General features: G+C 38.3%; 1 protein-coding gene across 1 annotated transcript in view; it reads right to left on the bottom strand.

Moving 5' to 3' along the window:
• The window catches only part of HBS1L (HBS1 like translational GTPase), a 510,596-nt gene that overhangs the window by 398,608 nt on the left and 94,240 nt on the right, over window positions 1-17,748 (bottom strand). The window lies entirely within an intron of this gene.

The raw sequence follows: 17,748 nt of genomic DNA, 5'->3' as shown, positions 1-17,748 counted from the left end.
CCTTGCGATATATAATACTCCTGTGTATAATGTGCAATAATATAATACAATCCAAAATGAGTGAGTTAATGCAATACAATCAAAATTAAGTGGGTTTAACCATTTATAAACCTAAAGCTCAACTAAGCTGGTACCAGCTATAATTCAATTAGCTTTGGGACACACCGGTCCGTTCTGATAATAAAACTTTCCAATAATTGATATATATCTGGTTATAAAATCATATCATGTGACAATTTATAAAACAATCAAATAATAAACAATTGAAACATTTATATCATCATTATAAACGATTGAATGAAAGAAGAATAATAATAAAAAATATAAAATATAAAAAACAGATGAAAAAATGTCCAAAATCTATCAAATCCTGATGAAATGTAAGTAGTAGTTCCTTCCTTAAAAGTCTAATTTGAGTAAAGTCCTTGAGTATATTGAAGTCCAAAGTCCTAATCCTTAGATAGAGGTATATATATAAAAACCTAAAAGAAAAAGGAAAAAAGTACACTAAACAAATGTGCTTTTAGGGTATGGACTATTGAAAATAGTCTTACCATTCAAAGCCCGGTCCTGGATATGATTAGCCTCTCAATCTTGGTTTTCGGATAGTCGTCTACGCATTTCGGCCCTCTAAATGGGGCCTTTTTCAAGACATATGGAGGCTTAATCAATGCTGACCTTTTATATTTTTGTATTGGGCGTTTTTTCACAATTGCGCCAAAAAAATTGCGCCAAGAAAATCCCGCCAAAAATCGAGTCCGATATTGCCAGTTTGTTTGTTGCCACTATGTCTCACTTCCGCTCAACAACCGGATGTCTATGTACTAGGTACTTCCGTTTTTTTACCACTTCCGGTTTCGCGGAACCATTTTGCGAACGGGCAAGAAGGAACAACAAATTTTCGGCTAGACCGGATATCAATATGTGCGGTTCTTCCGGTTTAAAGAAACCATTTTGGAAAAGGGCAAATTTTGACTGATATCGGGCTAATATATCCAGGACTTACAATATTTATCATGTACATTTATTTCCATGACAATAATAACTCTATTTCTTGTTGTATTATTCAGTATCTCATATATGGTAAACTTAAATACCAATTGAAATGAACATAAGAAAAATTGTTGTTATATAAAATTCCAACAATAAATAAGTGAAGTGAATATTTTAAAAAGTTACTAAAATAAAAATGATAAAATTACAAAAATATATATAAAAATATAGTAATCTTAGATGGGTTTAAAGATGTTCTTTGTATTTAACTTTCAATGTATTTTGATCTAGACTTAAATTCCCTAATCTAATGCTGGATTGGTGCATGATACTTTCATTAGGTATTTTTTACTGCCATTATTTGGCAGTTCGACAATATCTTTTTCTTTGTTATTAGGTAATCTGGTGTATTTTATCTCAAAGAAGATACTGAGACCTATTAATTTATTTGGATTGCTCAATATGGATTGCTTTTGATAAACTCCAATTGACTTTAAAATGAGGTTCACGAAATCTAGACATATGTTCCCTAATCTAATGTTAGACATCTTTTCTTTGTTGTTGGATAATCAGATGTATTTTATACTGAGACCTGTGTAAAGAGGATGCTGGGACCTATAAATTTCTTTAGATTGCCCATTGTGGATTGCTTTTACTGAATTCAAATTAAGTTTAAACTGAGGTTCAAGAAATAAATGAGAAAGATTGGTTTATTAGAAGAGGTGGACGATCTCAAAGTCAGCATTGAGACCTTTTGGATGGATACAGTCTAGGTTAAAAATCCATTTTGATTCTGTTTTCAATAATTTTGATTCCATATCTCCTCCTCTCCAATCTTTGTTCACTTTGCATATTCCCATGTATTTCAAGCTTTTATCACTTCCACCATGTACTTCTTTGAAGTGTTTATAGAGTGGTAGATCAACCTTCTTCCATTTGATCTGTAGCAGATGTTCACGGATTCGGTCTCTCAGTTTTCTAGATGTCTGGCCCACATATTGTAGGCCACACCCACACTCGACCAAATATATTACAGAATGGTCAGTACATCTTATAGTTTGTTTTATGTGAATTCTTTAGACATTATGGGCAAAAAATTATGCGGTTTCTATCCATGCCACTTTTGTAAAGCATGCTCACATGGAATAAAAACCAGCACGATCAAGTCTAAAGTATCAAATGAAGTCTTTCACATAAAACAAACTATAAGATGTACTGACCATTCTGTAATATATTTGGTCGAGTGTGGGTGTGGCCTACAATATGTGGGCCAGACATCTAGAAAACTGAGAGACCGAATCCGTGAACATCTGCTACAGATCAAATGGAAGAAGGTTGATCTACCACTCTATAAACACTTCAAAGAAGTACATGGTGGAAGTGATAAAAGCTTGAAATACATGGGAATATGCAAAGTGAACAAAGATTGGAGAGGAGGAGATATGGAATCAAAATTATTGAAAACAGAATCAAAATGGATTTTTAACCTAGACTGTATCCATCCAAAAGGTCTCAATGCTGACTTTGAGATCGTCCACCTCTTCTAATAAACCAATCTTTCTCATTTATTTCTTGAACCTCAGTTTAAACTTAATTTGAATTCAGTAAAAGCAATCCACAATGGGCAATCTAAAGAAATTTATAGGTCCCAGCATCCTCTTTACACAGGTCTCAGTATAAAATACATCTGATTATCCAACAACAAAGAAAAGATGTCTAACATTAGATTAGGGAACATATGTCTAGATTTCGTGAACCTCATTTTAAAGTCAATTGGAGTTTATCAAAAGCAATCCATATTGAGCAATCCAAATAAATTAATAGGTCTCAGTATCTTCTTTGAGATAAAATACACCAGATTACCTAATAACAAAGAAAAAGATATTGTCGAACTGACAAATAATGGCAGTAAAAAATACCTAATGAAAGTATCATGCACCAATCCAGCATTAGATTAGGGAATTTAAGTCTAGATCAAAATACATTGAAAGTTAAATACAAAGAACATCTTTAAACCCATCTAAGATTACTATATTTTTATATATATTTTTGTAATTTTATAATTTTTATTTTAGTAACTTTTTAAAATATTCACTTCACTTATTTATTGTTGGAATTTTATATAACAACAATTTTTCTTATGTTCATTTCAATTGGTATTTAAGTTTACCATATATGAGATACTGAATAATACAACAAGAAATAGAGTTATTATTGTCATGGAAATAAATGTACATGATAAATATTGTAAGTCCTGGATATATTAGCCCGATATCAGTCAAAATTTGCCCTTTTCCAAAATGGTTTCTTTAAACCGGAAGAACCGCACATATTGATATCCGGTCTAGCCGAAAATTTGTTGTTCCTTCTTGCCCGTTCGCAAAATGGTTCCGCGAAACCGGAAGTGGTAAAAAACCGGAAGTACCTAGTACATAGACATCCGGTTGTTGAGCGGAAGTGAGACATAGTGGCAACAAACAAACTGGCAATATCGGACTCGATTTTTGGCGGGATTTTCTTGGCGCAATTTTTTTGGCGCAATTGTGAAAAAACGCCCAATACAAAAATATAAAAGGTCAGCATTGATTAAGCCTCCATATGTCTTGAAAAAGGCCCCATTTAGAGGGCCGAAACGCGTAGACGACTATCCGAAAACCAAGATTGAGAGGCTAATCATATCCAGGACCGGGCTTTGAATGGTAAGACTATTTTCAATAGTCCATACCCTAAAAGCACATTTGTTTAGTGTACTTTTTTCCTTTTTCTTTTAGGTTTTTATATATATACCTCTATCTAAGGATTAGGACTTTGGACTTCAATATACTCAAGGACTTTACTCAAATTAGACTTTTAAGGAAGGAACTACTACTTACATTTCATCAGGATTTGATAGATTTTGGACATTTTTTCATCTGTTTTTTATATTTTATATTTTTTATTATTATTCTTCTTTCATTCAATCGTTTATAATGATGATATAAATGTTTCAATTGTTTATTATTTGATTGTTTTATAAATTGTCACATGATATGATTTTATAACCAGATATATATCAATTATTGGAAAGTTTTATTATCAGAACGGACCGGTGTGTCCCAAAGCTAATTGAATTATAGCTGGTACCAGCTTAGTTGAGCTTTAGGTTTATAAATTGTTAAACCCACTTAATTTTGATTGTATTGCATTAACTCACTCATTTTGGATTGTATTATATTATTGCACATTATACACAGGAGTATTATATATCACAAGGATTTGATTTGTTCTTATATATATATATATATATATATTTTTTATCACTATCTATTCAAATTTGATAAAGGAAAATTTATTTTGAGACTCATAACATGGGTCCTTCACTAAGAAACTAATCCTTTACTGGATTGTTATCTTCACAATTATATTTCCTTTCATTTTTTTTTTTTTATATTTGAATTCATTTTTATTTTTATGGTTATATTGACACTTACGTTTCACGATCTCATTTTTAAACATATGAGCTGTACCAATTCATTTTTGGATTATATCCATGCAGTAGGAATCAAAGGGTTATTATCCCTAGAATTTGTACTCTAGTGAGTTCATCAGTTCGGTCTAATATTCTGATCTCATTATTTGTTAATTTTTGTAAATTTTGTAAATTTTTGTCAATTTTTGTTATTTTTTATCTACGCAGATTTTATTAAATACTTGTACAAATATTCGATTTCAATATTTTGACTCCTGTGGTATATCTTAGCCAGTGGCGCTCCTATATATCCTATTTTCTATTTTGTAAGAACCTGTCACGCAGAGCACGTTTAGTGCGCCCCACGTACTGTTTTTTACATCCTTGGCATGTAAGTAAATAAATGACAAATTTGGTGTTACATGAAATGCTGAAGCGTATGTCAAACTCCCTATTTGTTGTACTTGATACAAATTTGGGACCCTGTTGGATGTGTTTGCAGGTTTTACAAATATTTCCTTGACATTTCATGGAACCTATTCTTCTCTTTAACCAAGATTGGTTAGTTTGTGACGGTAGCATTGAGGGAGCTAATAAGCTTCCTAAGGTCTTTGCTTTATGTGCTGAAAAATTACAGCCGTGTTGAACTATTTTGCTTAACTTGGCATCACTTTTTAAAATTGGCAAACATTTACGAATAATGTCACAAATTTTGTTATAGTCTTTACTGTAATTTGTTGTAAAATATGGTTTATTGTTATATCTCTTATTCTGTGTTTTACTCACACATTTGGTAGTAAGAAGATCATCTCTGTTTAATTTATCCACTCTATTCTTGGTTTCCTTTAATAATTTCATATCATAACCTCGGGCTTCCAATCTGTGGCCGGTGTTGGCTGCATGTGATTGAAATTTGTCCTCAGTGGTGCAATTCCTTTTAGTCCTAATCATTTGGCCATAGGGTATAGAATTAATGGTGTGTTTTGGGTGACAGGAGGAAGAGTGAAGAATGGTATTACCCGCTGAACTCTTTCTGTATAACTCTACCTCCAAAGAATGTGTGTCAATATGTGAAGTGAGTGTGATATCCAAAAAGTTTAGGCAATCACTACTTTCAAACATGGTGAATTTAAGGTTTAGATTATTGCTGTTGGCGTGTTCAAGGAACAGTTGAACCGAATGACTGTCCCCATCCCACACCAAAAGCAAATCATCTATATACCTACCAAAATAAACAATGTTCTCACGAAAGGGATTAGTATCCCCAAAGACGTGGCACAGCTCCCAAAACCCCATATACAAATTTGCATATGAGGGTGCGAATTTCGCACCCATGGCCGTGCCACGTCTCTGGAGATAGTACTTGCCCTCAAACATAAAAAAATTGTGTGTAAGTAAATATTCAACAGCAGTGTACAAAAATTGAATTGTCAAAAAATCATAAGTAGTGAAATTCGTAAGGAAAAACATTAATGCTTGTAATCCCATATCTTGAGGGATGGATGTGTATAATAATGTCACATCCATTGTGACTAATCTGTAATTCTCACACCAAGTTATGTGTTCGACCTGTGCAATAAGTGCTGTAGTGTCTCGTAAATAACCATATAGATTAGTAACTATAGGCTGTAAAAACGTATCAACTAGATCCGAAAGTCTTTCATTAAGTGAACCAATACCGGCTACGATCGGACGGCCCGGAGGGTTTTTGGGGTCTTTGTGAAGTTTAGGCAAGTGGTGGAATATCGGCATAGTTGGATGTTTAGGTAATAGATATTCCACCACCTTCTCAGAAATCACTCCATCCAGTTTAGCTTTGTGAACTATCTCAGCTAAAGATCTACGAAAATTGTCAGTAGGGTCACAGATCAAGGGCTGGTATACAGCCTCATTGGCAAGTTGCCTATTGGCTTCTGCCACATAATCACATTTGTTTAAGATAACAGTATTACCACCCTTATCTGATTCCCTAATGACTATATTCGGATCATTTTTAAGATCAGTGATGGCTTTTCTTTCAAGTGCAGTCAAATTGTTATTTTTATAACCTTTACTAGTAGTGCTTTTATTTTTGCTGTCCAATTCAATGAGCTGAGTCTCAAGTGTCTGTTGAAAGACCTGTAAGTTTAAGCCCCTACTATGTATAGGATAAAAATAGGTTTTATCTTTAAATCTACCAAGATCAATATCTTTTTCTGAGGGGCCAAATCTTTGATCAACATTGCTATCCCTCATTAGCTCCAGCATGTCTGTCATGGCTGCTTGGTCGTTAAAGTTAAAATTGAAATGATGTGTTGACTCAATAGTAGTACTATTGTCACCATCTTTTTGTGTTACACTATGTTCCTCTGACTCATCATTAAAATAATGTTTCTTCAAAGTAAGGTCTCTTACAAATCTATTTACATCTAGAATTGTGGAAAATAAATCAAAACTACAACTAGGGGCAAAGCTCAAACCATTTTGTAAAAGTGAAATTTCCTGTTTGTTCAAATTTCTAGATGATAGATTAATAACATTATTTAAGGTGTTGTCCTGTAAGGCACTCTTTTCCTTTGAGGATACCTGTTGTAATTTGCACTTTCCCCCTCTTCCCCGACTCCCTCTACGTATTTTCTTCTGGTTTTTGTTTTTATCTTTATATTTGGTTTGCTGGGGCCCACCCCGTTTTTTGACTGGGAGGATGTACTGGGGGTTGGGGGATCTAATACAGAAATAGTGTCTCCTGCTGAATTACAACTAGATGTGTTTTGTTGTGATGTTTCCTGGTCAGAAGTATCATAGTCGTATTCAGTTTCACTGAATGTGACTTTTTTGGATAGTTTAGGCCCTGCATTTGTGTTACCCATGCCTTTCTTATGTGTAACTCTATTCTTATATGGTGTCCTATGTTCATTACTACTGGACCACTTATAGACCTTATTAAGTTCATAATCAAGCTTGTCCCTGTGCATTTTTTGTTGTTTGAATAACCACAATTCCCTTTAAAAAAGGACTTCATGTTGTCCTGGAATTGTTTATCATAATCTTTAAATTCCTTTTGATGTTTATGTTTTTTTAGATCTCCCTGTAACTCCTGCATATGTTGGATAAGTTGCAATCTCTGTTTCTTTTTGTATTCAATCAACAAATCTATTAATGCTTTGGAACAGGCTGTCAATACATCATTCCATTTGGTTATAAAATCTTGGCAGGTCACTTGAAAAGAGGGAAATTTAGAAATTCTCAGGCCTCGTGGAATCCTAGACTGTTGTTGGTAAATCTGAAAAGTTTTAATGTCCAGTTCTAGTCTAATATATATATATACACACACAAACACACACATTTTTAAAATGTGCCAATAAACTAAGATGTTAACTACAATATGGATTGATAGGTTTAAATGACTCCTCCAGATATGGAAACAGTTCAAAACTTCCTCAGGGATTTCCAAGATTGCTCAAAGAGAAAGGGAAGTACAAAAGAACAAAGTGTGATACTGTTGGTGAATAGAAAAAAATATATTCTACTGAAATATTACTCACAGCCTTCTTAGCTGACACCCAGCTCAAAGTGTAATGAGTGTAGGTTAAAGATGTAACCAAGGTATTCTAACTAAGGTTTATACAGGCTCACGGACACTCTTACCCCTTACAGAATATATGAAAGAAAAAAAAAAAGAAAAAATTATAAAGCAATTGCAGGGTATGTGATATGGTCTTACAGAGCAGTGAGTAAATGGCAGAACGCACACAACCAAGAATGGTATTAGTTCCAGTATAAACAGTGTTCTCCACGGAAAACGTTGCCAGCCAGGTGTGGGCAGCGTAATATTTTCTATTTTATCATTTTGCTATCCATAGCACAAAATAATTGCATAATTTATCAAATGTATTTAATGAGAATGTGTGCTTTGAATATTAAACATTTTTAATATTAGCTCATTTTAGCCGGGTGGTCAGTAAAATCAGCTGGGTGGTGCACCTGCTAAAAATGTTCTGGTGAGAACACTGATATATGAGATTCTTCTTAACATTATTGAGCAGAAAAATATTTAATTAAGTTTGACTGCTGCTATTTCCCATGCATAATATATATGAGTGCAATGCCCCTTTAATGCAATTTTATTGTATTTCAAATTTAAGAACAAATATATTTGAAAAGCATACTAAAGACTATCCATCCATGTTTACGTAACTGAGACACAGTCCTGCATACACATTCCTTTCAACCAGCAGTAGGACTCAGTCAGAGCATACTTCAGTAATCAGGGTTCTGATTATTATTATTTTTAGAAACGTGCCTCTAGTAGCTTTGATGAACAAAGCTGTTGCCAGGTGAATTCATTTCTAACATTCTCAAAACCAAGATCAATAGAGTCACAGCTATATGTGACTTTCAATCTAAATCATTTTATCCACAGAGTTCTGTATCTCAAGGCAATTGATGAGTAATCATATTTCTAAACAAATAAATAATATTAGACCCTCACACAATCAATGATCAAAGAGATTTCTATCATGATTCATATACAGATTTGTATATACTGGGGCTATATCTCACTATGTTAGAGCAGCATTTCACAGAGGGAGAAGCCACTCTTTCATTGAGTGCTACAAACAACTGATATAGGTGACAGGGCAGTTCTCCAATACAGGCAGCATAAGGATGACAGCTCTGACACTATGGGCTCGATTTATCAAGCGTTGGTGGACAGGGGCGGACATATGTCCCCCAGTCCTCTGCAGCTATTTTGTGCACTTGTGCAACGTCACCCCTTGCCCGCGCACAGCTAATCACGCTGTCAATCTCCCCGGTCGGACGAGACCGGGGAGATTAAAATTCTCCACCTAAGAGGTGGAGAAGAGTTAGGGAAGCAGCGGTCTGATGACCGCTGCTTCATTAAGAGAACCTGCAGTCACAGCGAGGCGAAAAGCACATGTGCGGCTACCTTTATTGCTCTACAACTCTGACACTAAAAGCATTTCTTCTAAATTGTCTGTAGTGGCCACTCTTCTGCATTTATTTTTGTGTGGGTAACCTTAGCGTTCTAATTTTCTTTAAAAAAACAACAATGTATTAAAGATTAAAATGGTTTAATTATGTTGATTTCCCTTAAAGCATCAAACACATGGCAAAAACATATCAAGATATAGTTAACAGCATTCACCCACATACCATTAATGAAGAGGAATGTACAATACAGAGAGAGAGGAAGCCCTCCATTACACTTTTTCTTTTGTCATTTTAAGGTGGAACAAACTCTTGCAGAAATGGTTATAGAACAAACCAGCCTTTATAGATGGGTTTAATTAAAAACAAAAAAACTGATTTTATAAACCATAGACAAAACCTTGGAGGAAAAAAGCCTGCACCTTAACCCCTTAGTGACCAGAGTACTTTTCCCATTTGTTGACCGTTTGGGACCAAGGCTATTTTAACATTTCTACTGTGTTTGTGTTTAGCTGTAATTTTCCTCTTACTCATTTACTGTACCCACACATTATATTATATACCGTTTTTCTCGCCACTAAATGGACTTTCTAAAGATACTATTATTTTCATCATATCTTATAATTTACTATAAAAAATATATAAAATATGGAGGAAAAAATCAAAATTTTTCAAACTTTGACCCCCCAAAATCTGTTACACATCTACAACCACCAAAAACACCCATGCTAAATAGTTTCTAAATTTTGTCCTGAGTTTAGAAATACCCAATGTTTACATGTTCTTTGGTTTTTTTTGCAAGTTATAGGGCCATAAATACAAGTAGCACTTTGCTATTTCCAAACCACTTTTTTCAAAATTAGCGCTAGTTACATTGGGACACTGATATCTTTCAGGAATCCCTTAATATCATTTGACATGTATATAAATATTTTTTAGAAGACATCCCATAGTATTGATATAGGCCAATTTTGGTATATTTCATGCCACAATTTCACCGCCAAATGCGATCAAATAAAAAAAATCGTTCACTTTTTCACAAACTTTAGGTTTCTCGCTAAAATTATTTACAAACAGCTTGTGCAATTATGGCACAAATGGTTGTAAATGCTTCTCTGGGATCCCCTTTGTTCAGAAATAGCAGACATATATGGCTTTGGCGTTGCTTTTTGGTAATTAGAAGGCCGCTAAATGCCACAGCGCACCACACGTGTATTATGCGCAGCAGTGAAGGGGTTAATTAGGGAGCATGTAGGGAGCTTGTAGGGTTAATTTTAGCTGTAGTGTAGTAGACAACCCCAAGTATTGATCTAGGCCCATTTTGGTATATTTCATGCCACCATTTCACCGCCAAATGCGAGCAAATTAAAAAAAAAAACTTTAAATTTTTCACAATTTTAGGTTTCTCACTGAAATTATTTACAAACAGCTTGTGCAATTATGGCACAAATTGTTGTAAATGCTTCTCTGTGATTCCCTTTGTTCAGAAATAGCAGACATATATGGCTTTGGCATTGCTTTTTGGTAATTAGAAGGCCACTAAATGCCGCTGCGCATCACATGTATATTATGTCTAGCAGTGAAGGGGTTAATTAGGTAGCTTGTAGGGAGCTTGCAGAGTTAATTTTAGCTTTAGTGTAGATATCAGCCTCCCACCTGACACATCTTACCCCCTGATCCCTCCCAAACAGCTCTCTTCCCTCCCCAACCCCACAATTGTCCCTCCATCTTAAGTACTGGCAGAAAGTCTGCCAGTACGAAAATATTATTTTATTTTAATTTTTTTGGGGGGGGGGGGTTTAAAAAAAAATAAAAAAATGATTCTGCTGTGTAGGACCCTCCCTTAGCCCCCAACCTCCCTGATCTCCCCCCAAACAGCTCTTTAACCCCCCCCCCCCCCCGCCTTATTGTGTGCCATATTGGGTACTGGCAGCTGTCTGCCAGTACCCAGTATGAAATAAGAGGTATTTTTATTGCTTTATTTCTGTAGTGTAGCTGCCCCCCTTCAACATCCAACCCACCACCCTCTCTCAGATCCCTTAATTTTAAAATCCCACCCTCCCCAGTCCTCTCTCCCACCCTCAGATCTACAGCATATTGATGCTGTTTGTAGTGATCTCATGTGCACGCACGCGCCCCCCTGCACACGATCCCTCCCCCCTCCTCCACCCACCCGCCTCCCTGGATGAGCTCCCACCAACCAACGATAACGGCCATCGATGGCCGATGCAGAGAGGGCCACAGAGTGGCTCTCTCTGCATCGGATGGCTAAAAACAGTTATTACAGGATGCCTCAATATTGAGGCATCACTGCAATAACATGAAAGCGGCTGGAAGCGATCAGGATCGCTTCCACCGCTTTCAAAGACCAACGATGTACGGGGTACGTCCTTGGTTGTTAACTGCATTTTTTTGCAGGACGTACCCCATACGTCGTTGGTCGTTAAGGGGTTAATAGGACATGGAACACAAAACTTTTCTTTCATGATTCAGATAGAGTGTTCAATTTCAAAGCAACTTTCCCGTTTACTTTTATTATCAAATGTGCATCCTTCTCTTGGTATCCATTGCTGAAGGAGCAATAACACACTACAGGGAGCTAGCTGAACACATCGGGTGAGCCTATGAAGACAAGAGGCATATGTGTGTAGTCACCAGCCTAGCTATGTATTTTTAACAAAGGATACCAGGAGAATGAAGCAAATTAATATTAGAAGTTTACTAAAAGCCATGAAAGTTCTATTTTGTTACTGCAGCCTTAAATGGTTAGTGTGTGATGGCAATGATAGAGGAAGAGGCTTATATCCATTATAAACAAGAGATTTTTAGAAAAGAAGTTGAAAACAGAATATCTTTTCAGAAGTTTTATTTACTGAACACATAATAAGCATACGCTGACAAATACACTAGTTAAAAATATATTCAATAGTTCAGTTAAAGTAAAAACAGAATTTATGTTTACCTGATAAATTACTTTCTCCAACGGTGTGTCCGGTCCACGGCGTCATCCTTACTTGTGGGATATTCTCCTCCCCAACAGGAAATGGCAAAGAGCCCAGCAAAGCTGGTCACATGATCCCTCCTAGGCTTCGCCTACCCCAGTCATTCGACCGACGTTAAGGAGGAATATTTGCATAGGAGAAACCATATGATACCGTGGTGACTGTAGTTAAAGAAAATAAATTATCAGACCTGATTAAAAAACCAGGGCGGGCCGTGGACCGGACACACCGTTGGAGAAAGTAATTTATCAGGTAAACATAAATTCTGTTTTCTCCAACATAGGTGTGTCCGGTCCACGGCGTCATCCTTACTTGTGGGAACCAATACCAAAGCTTTAGGACACGGATGATGGGAGGGAGCAAATCAGGTCACCTAGATGGAAGGCACCACGGCTTGCAAAACCTTTCTCCCAAAAATAGCCTCAGAAGAAGCAAAAGTATCAAACTTGTAAAATTTGGTAAAAGTGTGCAGTGAAGACCAAGTCGCTGCCCTACATATCTGATCAACAGAAGCCTCGTTCTTGAAGGCCCATGTGGAAGCCACAGCCCTAGTGGAATGAGCTGTGATTCTTTCGGGAGGCTGCCGTCCGGCAGTCTCGTAAGCCAATCTGATGATGCTTTTAATCCAAAAAGAGAGAGAGGTAGAAGTTGCTTTTTGACCTCTCCTTTTACCGGAATAAACAACAAACAAGGAAGATGTTTGTCTAAAATCCTTTGTAGCGTCTAAATAGAATTTTAGAGCGCGAACAACATCCAAATTGTGCAACAAACGTTCCTTCTTTGAAACTGGTTTCGGGCACAGAGAAGGTACGATAATCTCCTGGTTAATGTTTTTGTTAGAAACAACTTTTGGAAGAAAACCAGGTTTAGTACGTAAAACCACCTTATCTGCATGGAACACCAGATAAGGAGGAGAACACTGCAGAGCAGATAATTCTGAAACTCTTCTAGCAGAAGAAATTGCAACCAAAAACAAAACTTTCCAAGATAATAACTTAATATCAACGGAATGTAAGGGTTCAAACGGAACCCCCTGAAGAACTGAAAGAACTAAGTTGAGACTCCAAGGAGGAGTCAAAGGTTTGTAAACAGGCTTGATTCTAACCAGAGCCTGAACAAAGGCTTGAACATCTGGCACAGCTGCCAGCTTTTTGTGAAGTAACACAGACAAGGCAGAAATCTGTCCCTTCAGGGAACTTGCAGATAATCCTTTTTCCAATCCTTCTTGAAGGAAGGATAGAATCTTAGGAATCTTAACCTTGTCCCAAGGGAATCCTTTAGATTCACACCAACAGATATATTTTTTCCAAATTTTGTGGTAAATCTTTCTAGTTACAGGCTTTCTGGCCTGAACAAGAGTATCGATAACAGAATCTGAGAACCCTCGCTTCGATAAGATCAAGCGTTCAATCTCCAAGCAGTCAGCTGGAGTGAGACCAGATTCGGATGTTCGAACGGACCTTGAACAAGAAGGTCTCGTCTCAAAGGTAGCTTCCATGGTGGAGCCGATGACATATTCACCAGATCTGCATACCAAGTCCTGCGTGGCCACGCAGGAGCTATCAAGATCACCGACGCCCTCTCCTGATTGATCCTGGCTACCAGCCTGGGGATGAGAGGAAACGGCGGGAATACATAAGCTAGTTTGAAGGTCCAAGGTGCTACTAGTGCATCCACTAGAGCCGCCTTGGGATCCCTGGATCTGGACCCGTAGCAAGGAACTTTGCAGTTCTGACGAGAGGCCATCAGATCCATGTCTGGAATGCCCCACAGTTGAGTGATTTGGACAAAGATTTCCGGATGGAGTTCCCACTCCCCCGGATGCAATGTCTGACGACTCAGAAAATCCGCTTCCAAATTTTCCACTCCTGGGATGTGGATTGCAGACAGGTGGCAGGAGTGAGACTCCGCCCATTGAATGATTTTGGTCACTTCTTCCATCGCCAGGGAACTCCTTGTTCCCCCCTGATGGTTGATGTACGCAACAGTTGTCATGTTGTCTGATTGAAACCGTATGAACTTGGCCCTCGCTAGCTGAGGCCAAGCCTTGAGAGCATTGAATATCGCTCTCAGTTCCAGAATATTTATCGGTAGAAGAGATTCTTCCCGAGACCAAAGACCCTGAGCTTTCAGGGATCCCCAGACCGCGCCCCAGCCCATCAGACTGGCGTCGGTCGTGACAATGACCCACTCTGGTCTGCGGAAGGTCATCCCTAGTGACAGGTTGTCCAGGGACAGCCACCAACGGAGTGAGTCTCTGGTCCTCTGATTTACTTGTATCCTCGGAGACAAGTCTGTATAGTCCCCATTCCACTGACTGAGCATGCACAGTTGTAATGGTCTTAGATGAATGCGCGCAAAAGGAACTATGTCCATTGCCGCTACCATCAAACCTATCACTTCCATGCACTGCGCTATGGAAGGAAGAGGAACGGAATGAAGTATCCGACAAGAGTCTAGAAGTCTTGTTTTTCTGGCCTCTGTCAGAAAAATCCTCATTTCTAAGGAGTCTATTATTGTTCCCAAGAAGGGAACCCTTGTCGACGGAGATAGAGAACTCTTTTCCACGTTCACTTTCCATCCGTGAGATCTGAGAAAGGCCAGGACGATGTCCGTGTGAGCCTTTGCTTGAGGAAGGGACGACGCTTGAATCAGAATGTCGTCCAAGTAAGGTACTACAGCAATGCCCCTTGGTCTTAGCACAGCTAGAAGGGACCCTAGTACCTTTGTGAAAATCCTTGGAGCAGTGGCTAACCCGAAAGGAAGCGCCACGAACTGGTAATGCTTGTCCAGGAATGCGAACCTTAGGAACCGATGATGTTCCTTGTGGATAGGAATATGTAGATACGCATCCTTTAAATCCACCGTGGTCATGAATTGACCTTCCTGGATGGAAGGAAGAATTGTTCGAATGGTTTCCATCTTGAACGATGGAACCTTGAGAAACTTGTTTAAGATCTTGAGATCTAAGATTGGTCTGAACGTTCCCTCTTTTTTGGGAACTATGAACAGATTGGAGTAGAACCCCATCCCTTGTTCTCCTAATGGAACAGGATGAATCACTCCCATTGTTAACAGGTCTTCTACACAATGTAAGAATGCCTGTCTTTTTATGTGGTCTGAAGACAACTGAGACCTGTGGAACCTCCCCCTTGGGGGAAGCCCCTTGAATTCCAGAAGATAACCTTGGGAGACAATTTCTAGTGTCCAAGGATCCAGAACATCTCTTGCCCAAGCCTGAGCGAAGAGAGAGAGTCTGCCCCCCACCAGATCCGGTCCCGGATCGGGGGCCAACATTTCATGCTGTCTTGGTAGCAGTGGCAGGTTTCTTGGCCTGCTTTCCCTTGTTCCAGCCTTGCATTGGTCTCCAAGCTTGCTTGGCTTGAGAAGTATTACCCTCTTGCTTAGAGGACGTAGCACTTTGGGCTGGTCCGTTTCTACGAAAGGGACGAAAATTAGGTTTATTTTTGGCCTTGAAAGGCCGATCCTGAGGAAGGGCATGGCCCTTACCCCCAGTGATATCAGAGATAATCTCTTTCAAGTCAGGGCCAAACAGCGTTTTCCCCTTGAAAGGAATGTTAAGTAGCTTGTTCTTGGAAGACGCATCAGCTGACCAAGATTTCAACCAAAGCGCTCTGCGCGCCACAATAGCAAACCCAGAATTCTTAGCCGCTAACCTAGCCAATTGCAAAGTGGCGTCTAGGGTGAAAGAATTAGCCAATTTGAGAGCATTGATTCTGTCCAGAATCTCCTCATAAGGAGGAGAATCACTATCGACCGCCTTTACCAGCTCATCGAACCAGAAACATGCGGCTGTAGCGACAGGGACAATGCATGAAATTGGTTGTAGAAGGTAACCCTGCTGAACAAACATCTTTTTAAGTAAACCTTCTAATTTTTTATCCATAGGATCTTTGAAAGCACAACTATCTTCTATGGGTATAGTGGTGCGTTTGTTTAAAGTGGAAACCGCTCCCTCGACCTTGGGGACTGTCTGCCATAAGTCCTTTCTGGGGTCGACCATAGGAAACAATTTTTTAAATATGGGGGGAGGGACGAAAGGAATACCGGGCCTTTCCCATTCTTTATTTACAATGTCCGCCACCCGCTTGGGTATAGGAAAAGCTTCTGGGAGCCCCGGGACCTCTAGGAACTTGTCCATTTTACATAGCTTCTCTGGGATGACCAAATTGTCACAGTCATCCAGAGTGGATAATACCTCCTTAAGCAGAGTGCGGAGATGTTCCAACTTAAATTTAAACGTAATCACATCAGGTTCAGCTTGTTGAGAAATGTTCCCTGAATCTGTAATTTCTCCCTCAGACAAAACCTCCCTGGCCCCATCAGACTGGTTTAGGGGCCCTTCAGAACCATTATTATCAGCGTCGTCATGCTCTTCAGTATCTAAAACAGAGCAGTCGCGCTTACGCTGATAAGAGTGCATTTTGGCTAAAATGTTTTTGACAGAATTATCCATTACAGCCGTTAATTGTTGCATAGTAAGGAGTATTGGCGCGCTAGATGTACTAGGGGCCTCCTGAGTGGGCAAGACTCGTGTAGACGAAGGAGGGAATGATGCAGTACCATGCTTACTCCCCTCACTTGAGGAATCATCTTGGGCATCATTGTCATTGTCACATAAATCACATTTATTTAAATGAGAAGGAACTCTGGCTTCCCCACATTCAGAACACAGTCTATCTGGTAGTTCAGACATGTTAAACAGGCATAAACTTGATAACAAAGTACAAAAAACGTTTTAAAATAAAACCGTTACTGTCACTTTAAATTTTAAACTGAACACACTTTATTACTGCAATTGCGAAAAAATATGAAGGAATTGTTCAAAATTCACCAAAATTTCACCACAGTGTCTTAAAGCCTTAAAAGTATTGCACACCAAATTTGGAAGCTTTAACCCTTAAAATAACGGAACCGGAGCCGTTTTTAACTTTAACCCCTTTACAGTCCCTGGTATCTGCTTTGCTGAGACCCAACCAAGCCCAAAGGGGAATACGATACCAAATGACGCCTTCAGAAAGTCTTTTCTATGTATCAGAGCTCCTCACACATGCGACTGCATGTCATGCCTCTCAAAAACAAGTGCGCAACACCGGCGCGAAAATGAGGCTCTGCCTATGATTTGGGAAAGCCCCTAAAGAATAAGGTGTCTAAAAAAGTGCCTGCCGACATAATCTTATCAAAATACCCAGATTAAATGATTCCTCAAGGCTAAATATGTGTTAATAATGAATCGATTTAGCCCAGAAAAAGTCTACAGTCTTAATAAGCCCTTGTGAAGCCCTTATTTACTATCTTAATAAACATGGCTTACCGGATCCCATAGGGAAAATGACAGCTTCCAGCATTACA

This window comes from Bombina bombina, chromosome 4 (assembly GCF_027579735.1).
Source record: "Bombina bombina isolate aBomBom1 chromosome 4, aBomBom1.pri, whole genome shotgun sequence".
NCBI classification, from domain to species: domain Eukaryota; kingdom Metazoa; phylum Chordata; class Amphibia; order Anura; family Bombinatoridae; genus Bombina; species Bombina bombina.
The sequence above is the reverse complement of the archived record's forward strand: the minus strand, read 5'-3'. Positions and strand labels throughout refer to the sequence as shown.